Below are 10,650 nucleotides of genomic sequence, written 5' to 3'. Positions count from 1 at the left end.
CAGTATAAACCATGTAAGGTTAGGGCCAGCCCAGTCAGTCTCTAAAGTAAAGTAGTAACCCCTGTAAGGATAGGGCCAGCTCAGTCAGTCTCTACAGTACAGTAGTAAACCCTGTAAGGTTAGGGCCAGCTCAGTCAGTCTCTACAGTACAGTAGTAACCCCTGTAAGGTTAGGGCCAGCTCAGTCAGTCTCTACTGTACAGTAGTAAACCCTGTAAGGTTAGGGCCATCTCAGTCAGACTCTACAGTAGTAAACCCTGTAAGGTTAGGGTCAATTCAGTCAGTCTCTACAGTACAGTAGTAAACCCTGTGAGGTTAGGGCCAGCTCAGTCAGTCTCTACAGTACAGTAGTAAACCCTGTAAGGTTAGGGCCAGTTCAGTCATTCTCTACAGTAGTAAACCCTGTAAGGTTAGGGCCAGTTCAGCCAGTCTCTACAGTACAGTATAAACCCTTTAAGGTTAGGGCCAGCTCAGTCAGTCTCTACAGTACAGTAGTAACCCCTGTAAGGTTAGGGCCAGCTCAGTCAGTCTCTACAGTACAGTAGTAAACCCTGTAAGGTTAGGGCCAGCTCAATCAGTCTCTACAGTAGTAAACCCTGTAAGGTTAGGGCCAGCTCAGTCAGTCTCTACAGTACAGTAGTAAACCCTGTAAGGTTAGGGCCAGCTCAGTCAGTCTCTACAGTACAGTAGTAAACCAATGTAAGGTTAGGGCCAGCTCAGTCAGTCTCTAAAGTACAGTAGTAACCCCTGTAAGGATAGGGCCAGCTCAGTCAGTCTCTATAGTACAGTAGTAAACCCTGTAAGGTTAGGACCAGCTCAGTCAGTCTCTACAGCACAGTAGTAAACCCTGTAAGGTTAGGACCAGCTCAGTCAGTCTCTACAGTACAGTATAAACCCTGTAAGGTCAGGGCCAGCTCAGTCAGTCTCTACAGTACAGTATAAACCCTGTAAGGTTAGGGCCAGCTCAGTCAGTCTCTACAGTACAGCATAAACCCTGTAAGGTTAGGGCCAGCTCAGTCAGTCTCTACAGTACAGTGGTAAACCCTGTAAGGTTAGTGCCAGCTCAGTCAGTCTTTACAGTAGTAAACCCTGTAAGGTTAGGGCCAATTCAGTCTGTCTCTACAGTACAGTATAAACCCTGTGAGGTTAGGGCCAGCTTAGTCAGTCTCTACAGTAGTAAAACCTGTAAGTTCAGGGCCAGCTCAGTCAGTCTCTAGAGTACAGTATAAACCCTGTAAGGTTAGGGCCAGCTAGTCAGTCTCTACAGTACAGTAGTAACCCCTGTAAGGTTAGGGCCAGCTCAGTCAGTCTCTACTGTACAGTAGTAAACCCTGTAAGGGTAGGGCCAGTTCAATCAGTCTCTACAGTAGTAAACCCTGTAAGGTTAGGGCCAGCTCAGTCAGTCTCTACAGTACAGTATAAACCCTGTAAGGTTAGGGCCAGCTCAGTCAGTCTCTACAGTACAGTAGTAACCCCTGTAAGGATAGGGCCAGCTCAGTCAGTCTCTACAGTCCAGTATAAACCCTGTAAGGTTAGGGCCAGCTCAGCCAGTCTCTACAGTACAGTATAAACCCTGTAAGGTTAGGGCCAGTTCAGTCAGTCTCTACAGTAGTAAACCCTGTAAGGTTAGGGCCAGCTCAGTCAGTCTCTACAGTACAGTATAAACCATGTAAGGTTAGGGCCAGCTCAGTCAGTCTCTAAAGTACAGTAGTAACCCCTGTAAGGATAGGGCCAGCTCAGTCAGTCTCTATAGTACAGTAGTAAACCCTGTAAGGTAAGGACCAGCTCAGTCAGTCTCTACAGTACAGTAGTAAATCCTGTAAGGTTAGGACCAGCTCAGTCAGTCTCTACAGTACAGTATAAACCCTGTAAGGTCAGGGCTAGCTCAGTCAGTCTCTACAGTACAGTATAAACCCTGTAAGGTTAGGGCCAGCTCAGTCAGTCTCTACAGTACAGCATAAACCCTGTAAGGTTAGGGCCAGCTCAGTCAGTCTCTACAGTACAGTGGTAAACCCTGTAAGGTTAGTGCCAGCTCAGTCAGTCTTTACAGTACAGTATAAACCCTGTGAGGTTAGGGCCAGCTTAGTTAGTCTCTACAGTAGTAAAACCTGTAAGTTCAGTGCCAGCTCAGTCAGTCTCTAGAGTACAGTATAAACCCTGTAAGGTTAGGGCCAGCTAGTCAGTCTCTACAGTACAGTAGTAACCCCTGTAAGGTTAGGGCCAGCTCAGTCAGTCTCTACTGTACAGTAGTAAACCCTGTAAGGGTAGGGCCAGTTCAATCAGTCTCTACAGTAGTAAACCCTGTAAGGTTAGGGCCAGCTCAGTCAGTCTCTACAGTACAGTATAAACCCTGTAAGGTTAGGGCCAGCTCAGTCAGTCTCTACAGTACAGTAGTAACCCCTGTAAGGATAGGGCCAGCTCAGTCAGTCTCTACAGTACAGTATAAACCCTGTAAGGTTAGGGCCAGCTCAGCCAGTCTCTACAGTACAGTATAAACCCTGTAAGGTTAGGGCCAGTTCAGTCAGTCTTTACAGTAGTAAACCCTGTAAGGTTAGGGCCAGCTCAGTCAGTCTCTACAGTACAGTATAAACCATGTAAGGTTAGGGCCAGCCCAGTCAGTCTCTAAAGTAAAGTAGTAACCCCTGTAAGGATAGGGCCAGCTCAGTCAGTCTCTACAGTACAGTAGTAAACTCTGTAAGGTTAGGGCCAGCTCAGTCAGTCTCTACAGTACAGTAGTAACCCCTGTAAGGTTAGGGCCAGCTCAGTCAGTCTCTACTGTACAGTATAAACCCTGTAAGGTTAGGGCCAGCTCAGTAAGTCTCTACAGTACAGTAGTTAACCCTGTAAGGTTAGGGCCAGCTCAGTCAGTCTCTACAGTACAGCATAAACACTGTAAGGTTAGGGCCAGCTCAGTCAGTCTCTACAGTACAGTGGTAAACCCTGTAAGGTTAGTGCCAGCTCAGTCAGTCTCTACAGTAGTAAACCCTGTAAGGTTAGGGCCAATTCAGTCAGTCTCTACAGTACAGTATAAACCCTGTGAGGTTAGGGCCAGCTTAGTCAGTCTCTACAGTAGTAAACACTGTAAGTTTAGGGCCAGCTCAGTCAGTCTCTAGAGTACAGTATAAACCCTGTAAGGTTAGGGCCAGCTCAGTCAGTCTCTACTGTACAGTATAAACCCTGTAAGGTTAGGGCCAGCTCAGTAAGTCTCTACAGTACAGTAGTTAACCCTGTAAGGTTAGGGCCAGCTCAGTCAGTCTCTACAGTACAGCATAAACACTGTAAGGTTAGGGCCAGCTCAGTCAGTCTCTACAGTACAGTGGTAAACCCTGTAAGGTTAGTGCCAGCTCAGTCAGTCTCTACAGTAGTAAACCCTGTAAGGTTAGGGCCAATTCAGTCAGTCTCTACAGTACAGTATAAACCCTGTGAGGTTAGGGCCAGCTTAGTCAGTCTCTACAGTAGTAAACACTGTAAGTTTAGGGCCAGCTCAGTCAGTCTCTAGAGTACAGTATAAACCCTGTAAGGATAGGGCCAGCTCAGTCAGTCTCTACAGTACAGTATTTACCCTGTAAGGTTAGGGCCAGCTCAGTCAGTCTCTACTGTACAGTAGTAAACCCTGTAAGGTTAGGGCCAGTTCAATCAGTCTCTACAGTAGTAAACCCTGTAAGGTTAGGGCCAGCTCAGTCAATCTCTACAGTACAGTATAAACCATGTAAGGTTAGGGCCAGCTCAGTCAGTCTCTACAGTACAGTAGTAACCCCTGTAAGGATAGGGCCAGCTCAGTCAGTCTCTAAAGTACAGTATAAACCATGTAAGGTTAGGGCCAGCTCAGTCAGTCTCTAAAGTACAGTAGTAACCCCTGTAAGGATAGGGCCAGCTCAGTCAGTCTCTACAGTACAGTATAAACCCTGTAAGGTCAGGGCCAGCTCAGTCAGTCTCTACAGTACAGTATAAACCCTGTAAGGTTAGGGCCAGCTCAGTAAGTCTCTACAGTACAGTAGTTAACCCTGTAAGGTTAGGGCCAGTTCAATCAGTCTCTACAGTAGTAAACCCTGTAAGGTTAGGGCCAGCTCAGTCAGTCTCTACAGTACAGCATAAACACTGTAAGGTTAGGGCCAGCTCAGTCAGTCTCTACAGTACAGTGGTAAACCCTGTAAGGTTAGTGCCAGCTCAGTCAGTCTCTACAGTAGTAAACCCTGTAAGGTTAGGGCCAATTCAGTCAGTCTCTACAGTACAGTATAAACCCTGTGAGGTTAGGGCCAGCTCAGTCAGTCTCTACAGTAGTAAACACTGTAAGTTTAGGGCCAGCTCAGTCAGTCTCTAGAGTACAGTATAAACCCTGCAAGGATAGGGCCAGCTCAGTCAGTCTCTACAGTACAGTATTTACCCTGTAAGGTTAGGGCCAGCTAGTCAGTCTCTACAGTACAGTATAAACCCTGTAAGGTTAGGGCCAGCTCAGTCAGTCTCTACTGTACAGTAGTAAACCCTGTAAGGTTAGGGCCAGTTCAATCAGTCTCTACAGTAGTAAACCCTGTAAGGTTAGGGCCAGCTCAGTCAATCTCTACAGTACAGTATAAACCATGTAAGGTTAGGGCCAGCTCAGTCAGTCTCTACAGTACAGTAGTAACCGCTGTAAGGATAGGGCCAGCTCAGTCAGTCTCTAAAGTACAGTATAAACCATGTAAGGTTAGGGCCAGCTCAGTCAGTCTCTAAAGTACAGTAGTAACCCCTGTAAGGATAGGGCCAGCTCAGTCAGTCTCTACAGTACAGTAGTAAACCCTGTAAGGTTAGGACCAGCTCAGTCAGTCTCTACAGTACAGTATAAACCCTGTAAGGTCAGGGCCAGCTCAGTCAGTCTCTACAGTACAGTATAAACCCTGTAAGGTTAGGGCCAGCTCAGTAAGTCTCTACAGTACAGTAGTTAACCCTGTAAGGTTAGGGGCCAGTTCAATCAGTCTCTACAGTAGTAAACCCTGTAAGGTTAGGGCCAGCTCAGTCAGTCTCTACAGTACAGTATAAACCCTGTAAGGTTAGGGCCAGCTCAGTCAGTCTCTACAGTACAGTATAAACCCTGTAAGGTTAGGGCCAGCTCAGTCAGTCTCTACAGTACAGTAGTAACCCCTGTAAGGATAGGGCCAGCTCAGTCAGTCTCTACAGTACAGTATAAACCCTGTGAGGTTAGGGCCAGCTCAGTCAGTCTCTACAGTACAGTAGTAACCCCTGTAAGGATAGGGCCAGCTCAGTCAGTCTCTACAGTACAGTATAAACCCTGTGAGGTTAGGGCCAGCTCAGTCAGTCTCTACAGTATAGTATAAACCCTGTAAGGTTAGGGCCAGTTCAGTCAGTCTCTACAGTACAGTAGTAAACCCTGCAAGGTTAGGGCCAGCTCAGCCAGTCTCTACAGTACAGTATAAACCCTGTAAGGTTAGGGCCAGTTCAGTCAGTCTCTACAGTAGTAAACCCTGTAAGGTTAGGGCCAGCTCAGTCAGTCTCTAGAGTACAGTATAAACCATGTAAGGTTAGGGCCAGCCCAGTCAGTCTCTAAAGTAAAGTAGTAACCCCTGTAAGGATAGGGCCAGCTCAGTCAGTCTCTACAGTACAGTAGTAAACCCTGTAAGGTTAGGACCAGCTCAGTCAGTCTCTACAGTACAGTAGTAACCCCTGTAAGGTTAGGGCCAGCTCAGTCAGTCTCTACTGTACAGTAGTAAACCCTGTAAGGTTAGGGCCAGCTCAGTCAGACTCTACAGTAGTAAACCCTGTAAGGTTAGGATCAATTCAGTCAGTCTCTACAGTACAGTATAAACCCTGTGAGGTTAGGGGCCAGCTCAGTCAGTCTCTACAGTACAGTAGTAAACCCTGTAAGGTTAGGGCCAGCTCAGTCAGTCTCTACAGTACGGTATAAACCCCTGTAAGGATAGGGCCAGCTCAGTCCATCTCTACAGTAGAGTATAAACCCTGTGAGGTTAGGGCCAGCTCAGTCAGTCTCTACAGTACAGTATAAACCCTGTAAGGTTAGGGCCAGCTCAGTCAGTCTCTACAGTACATTAGTAAACCCTGTGAGGTTAGGGCCAGCTTGGTCAGTCTCTACAGTACAGTAGTAAACTATGTAAGGTTAGGGCCAGCTCAGTCAGTCTCTACAGTACATTAGTAAATCCTCTAAGGTTAGGGACAGCTCAGTCAGTCTCTACAGTACAGTATAAACCCTGTAAGGTTAGGGCCAGTTCAGTCATTCTCTACAATACAGTATAAACCCTGTAAGATTAGGGCCAGGTCAGTCAGTCTCTAAAGTAGTAAACCCTGTAAGGTTAGGGCCAGTTCAGTCAGTCTCTACAGTACAGTATAAACCCTGTAAGATTAGGACCAGTTCAGTCAGTCTCTACAGTAGTAAACTCTGTAAGGTTTGGGCCAGCTCAGTCAGTCTCTACAGTACAGTATAAATCCTGTAAGGTTAGGGCAAGCTCAGTCAGTCTCTACAGTACAGTAGTAACCCCTGTAAGGATAGGGCCAGCTCAGTCAGTCTCTACAGTACAGTAGTAAACCCTGTAAGGTTAGGACCAGCTCAGTCAGTCTCTACAGTACAGTATAAACCCTGTAAGGTCAGGGCCAGCTCAGTCAGTCTCTACAGTACAGTATAAACCCTGTAAGGTTAGGGCCAGCTCAGTAAGTCTCTACAGTACAGTAGTTAACCCTGTAAGGTTAGGGCCAGTTCAATCAGTCTCTACAGTAGTAAACCCTGTAAGGTTAGGGCCAGCTCAGTCAGTCTCTACAGTACAGTATAAACCCTGTAAGGTTAGGGCCAGCTCAGTCAGTCTCTACAGTACAGTATAAACTCTGTAAGGTTAGGGCCAGCTCAGTCAGTCTCTACAGTACAGTAGTAACCCCTGTAAGGATAGGGCCAGCTCAGTCAGTCTCTACAGTACAGTATAAACCCTGTGAGGTTAGGGCCAGCTCAGTCAGTCTCTACAGTATAGTATAAACCCTGTAAGGTTAGGGCCAGTTCAGTCAGTCTCTACAGTACAGTAGTAAACCCTGTAAGGTTAGGGCCAGCTCAGCCAGTCTCTACAGTACAGTATAAACCCTGTAAGGTTAGGGCCAGTTCAGTCAGTCTCTACAGTAGTAAACCCTGTAAGGTTAGGGCCAGCTCAGTCAGTCTCTACAGTACAGTATAAACCATGTAAGGTTAGGGCCAGCCCAGTCAGTCTCTAAAGTAAAGTAGTAACCCCTGTAAGGATAGGGCCAGCTCAGTCAGTCTCTTCAGTACAGTAGTAAACCCTGTAAGGTTAGGACCAGCTCAGTCAGTCTCTACAGTACAGTAGTAACCCCTGTAAGGTTAGGGCCAGCTCAGTCAGTCTCTACTGTACAGTAGTAAACCCTGTAAGGTTAGGGCCAGCTCAGTCAGACTCTACAGTAGTAAACCCTGTAAGGTTAGGATCAATTCAGTCAGTCTCTACAGTACAGTATAAACCCTGTGAGGTTAGGGCCAGCTCAGTCAGTCTCTACAGTACAGTAGTAAACCCTGTAAGGTTAGGGCCAGCTCAGTCAGTCTCTACAGTACGGTATAAACCCTGTAAGGATAGGGCCAGCTCAGTCCATCTCTACAGTAGAGTATAAACCCTGTGAGGTTAGGGCCAACTCAGTCAGTCTCTACAGTACAGTATAAACCCTGTAAGGTTAGGGCCAGCTCAGTCAGTCTCTACAGTACATTAGTAAACCCTGTGAGGTTAGGGCCAGCTTGGTCAGTCTCTACAGTACAGTAGTAAACTATGTAAGGTTAGGGCCAGCTCAGTCAGTCTCTACAGTACATTAGTAAATCTTGTAAGGTTAGGGACAGCTCAGTCAGTCTCTACAGTACAGTAGTAAACCCTGTAAGGTTAGGGCCAGCTCAGTCAGTCTCTACAGTACAGTATATATCCTGTGAGGTTAGGGCCAGCTCAGTCAGTCTCTACAGTACAGTATAAACCCTGTAAGGTTAGGGCCAGTTCAGTCATTCTCTACAATACAGTATAAACCCTGTAAGATTAGGGCCAGGTCAGTCAGTCTCTAAAGTAGTAAACCCTGTAAGGTTAGGGCCAGTTCAGTCAGTCTCTACAGTACAGTATAAACCCTGTAAGGTTAGGGCCAGTTCAGTCAGTCTCTACAGTAGTAAACTCTGTAAGGTTAGGGCCAGCTCAGTCAGTCTCTACAGTACAGTATAAACCCTGTAAGGTTAGGGCAAGCTCAGTCAGTCTCTACAGTACAGTATAAACCCTGTGAGGTTAGGGCCAGCTCAGTCAGTCTCTACAGTACAGTAGTAAACCCTGTAAGGTTAGGGCCAGCTCAGCCAGTCTCTACAGTACAGTATAAACCCTGTAAGGTTAGGGCCAGTTCAGTCAGTCTCTACAGTAGTAAACCCTGTAAGGTTAGGGCCAGCTCAGTCAGTCTCTACAGTACAGTATAAACCATGTAAGGTTAGGGCCAGCCCAGTCAGTCTCTAAAGTACAGTAGTAACCCCTGTAAGGATAGGGCCAGCTCAGTCAGTCTCTACAGTACAGTAGTAAACCATGTAAGGTTTGGGACAGCTCAGTCAGTCGCTACAGTACAGTAGTAACCCCTGTAAGTTTAGGGCCTGCTCAGTCAGTCTCTACTGTACAGTAGTAAACCCTGTAAGGTAAGGGCCAGCTCAGTCAGACTCTACAGTAGTAAACCCTGTAAGGTCAGGGTCGGTTCATTCAGTCTCTACAGTACAGTATAAACCCTGAGGTTAGGGCATGCTCAGTCAGTCTCTACAGTACAGTAGAAACCCTGTAAGGTTAGGGCCAGTTCAGTCAGTCTCTACAGTAGTAAACCCTGTAAGGTTAGGGCCAGCTCAGTCAGTCTCTACAGTACAGTATAAACCATGTAAGGTTAGGGCCAGCCCAGTCAGTCTCTAAAGTAAAGTAGTAACCCCTGTAAGGATAGGGCCAGCTCAGTCAGTCTCTACAGTACAGTAGTAAACCCTGTAAGGTTAGGACCAGCTCAGTCAGTCTCTACAGTACAGTAGTAACCCCTGTAAGGTTAGGGCCAGCTCAGTCAGTCTCTACTGTACAGTAGTAAACCCTGTAAGGTTAGGGCCAGCTCAGTCAGACTCTACAGTAGTAAACCCTGTAAGGTTAGGATCAATTCAGTCAGTCTCTACAGTACAGTATAAACCCTGTGAGGTTAGGGCCAGCTCAGTCAGTCTCTACAGTACAGTAGTAAACCCTGTAAGGTTAGGGCCAGCTCAGTCAGTCTCTACAGTACGGTATAAACCCTGTAAGGATAGGGCCAGCTCAGTCCATCTCTACAGTAGAGTATGAACCCTGTGAGGTTAGGGCCAACTCAGTCAGTCTCTACAGTACAGTATAAACCCTGTAAGGTTAGGGCCAGCTCAGTCAGTCTCTACAGTACATTAGTAAACCCTGTGAGGTTAGGGCCAGCTTGGTCAGTCTCTACAGTACAGTAGTAAACTATGTAAGGTTAGGGCCAGCTCAGTCAGTCTCTACAGTACATTAGTAAATCCTGTAAGGTTAGGGACAGCTCAGTCAGTCTCTACAGTACAGTAGTAAACCCTGTAAGGTTAGGGACAGCTCAGTCAGTCTCTACAGTACAGTATATATCCTGTGAGGTTAGGGCCAGCTCAGTCAGTCTCTACAGTACAGTATAAACCCTGTAAGGTTAGGGCCAGTTCAGTCATTCTCTACAATACAGTATAAACCCTGTAAGATTAGGGCCAGGTCAGTCAGTCTCTAAAGTAGTAAACCCTGTAAGGTTAGGGCCAGTTCAGTCAGTCTCTACAGTACAGTATAAACCCTGTAAGGTTAGGGCCAGTTCAGTCAGTCTCTACAGTAGTAAACTCTGTAAGGTTAGGGCCAGCTCAGTCAGTCTCTACAGTACAGTATAAACCCTGTAAGGTTAGGGCAAGCTCAGTCAGTCTCTACAGTACAGTAGTAACCCCTGTAAGGATAGGGCCAGCTCAGTCAGTCTCTACAGTACAGTATAAACCCTGTGAGGTTAGGGCCAGCTCAGTCAGTCTCTACAGTACAGTAGTAAACCCTGTAAGGTTAGGGCCAGCTCAGCCAGTCTCTACTGTACAGTATAAACCCTGTAAGGTTAGGGCCAGTTCAGTCAGTCTCTACAGTAGTAAACCCTGTAAGGTTAGGGCCAGCTCAGTCAGTCTCTACAGTACAGTATAAACCATGTAAGGTTAGGGCCAGCCCAGTCAGTCTCTAAAGTACAGTAGTAACCCCTGTAAGGATAGGGCCAGCTCAGTCAGTCTCTACAGTACAGTAGTAAACCATGTAAGGTTTGGGACAGCTCAGTCAGTCGCTACAGTACAGTAGTAACCCCTGTAAGTTTAGGGCCTGCTCAGTCAGTCTCTACTGTACAGTAGTAAACCCTGTAAGGTAAGGGCCAGCTCAGTCAGACTCTACAGTAGTAAACCCTGTAAGGTCAGGGTCGGTTCATTCAGTCTCTACAGTACAGTATAAACCCTGAGGTTAGGGCATGCGCAGTCAGTCTCTACAGTACAGTAGAAACCCCTTTAAGGTTAGGGCCAGCTCAGTCAGTCTCTACAGTACAGTATAAACCCTGTAAGGTTAGGGCTAGCTCAGTCCGTCTCTACAGTACAGTATAAACCCTGTGACGTTATGGCCAGCTA

This window comes from Coregonus clupeaformis, chromosome 17, assembly GCF_020615455.1.
Source record: "Coregonus clupeaformis isolate EN_2021a chromosome 17, ASM2061545v1, whole genome shotgun sequence".
Taxonomy (NCBI): domain Eukaryota; kingdom Metazoa; phylum Chordata; class Actinopteri; order Salmoniformes; family Salmonidae; genus Coregonus; species Coregonus clupeaformis.
The sequence above is the reverse complement of the archived record's forward strand: the minus strand, read 5'-3'. Positions refer to the sequence as shown.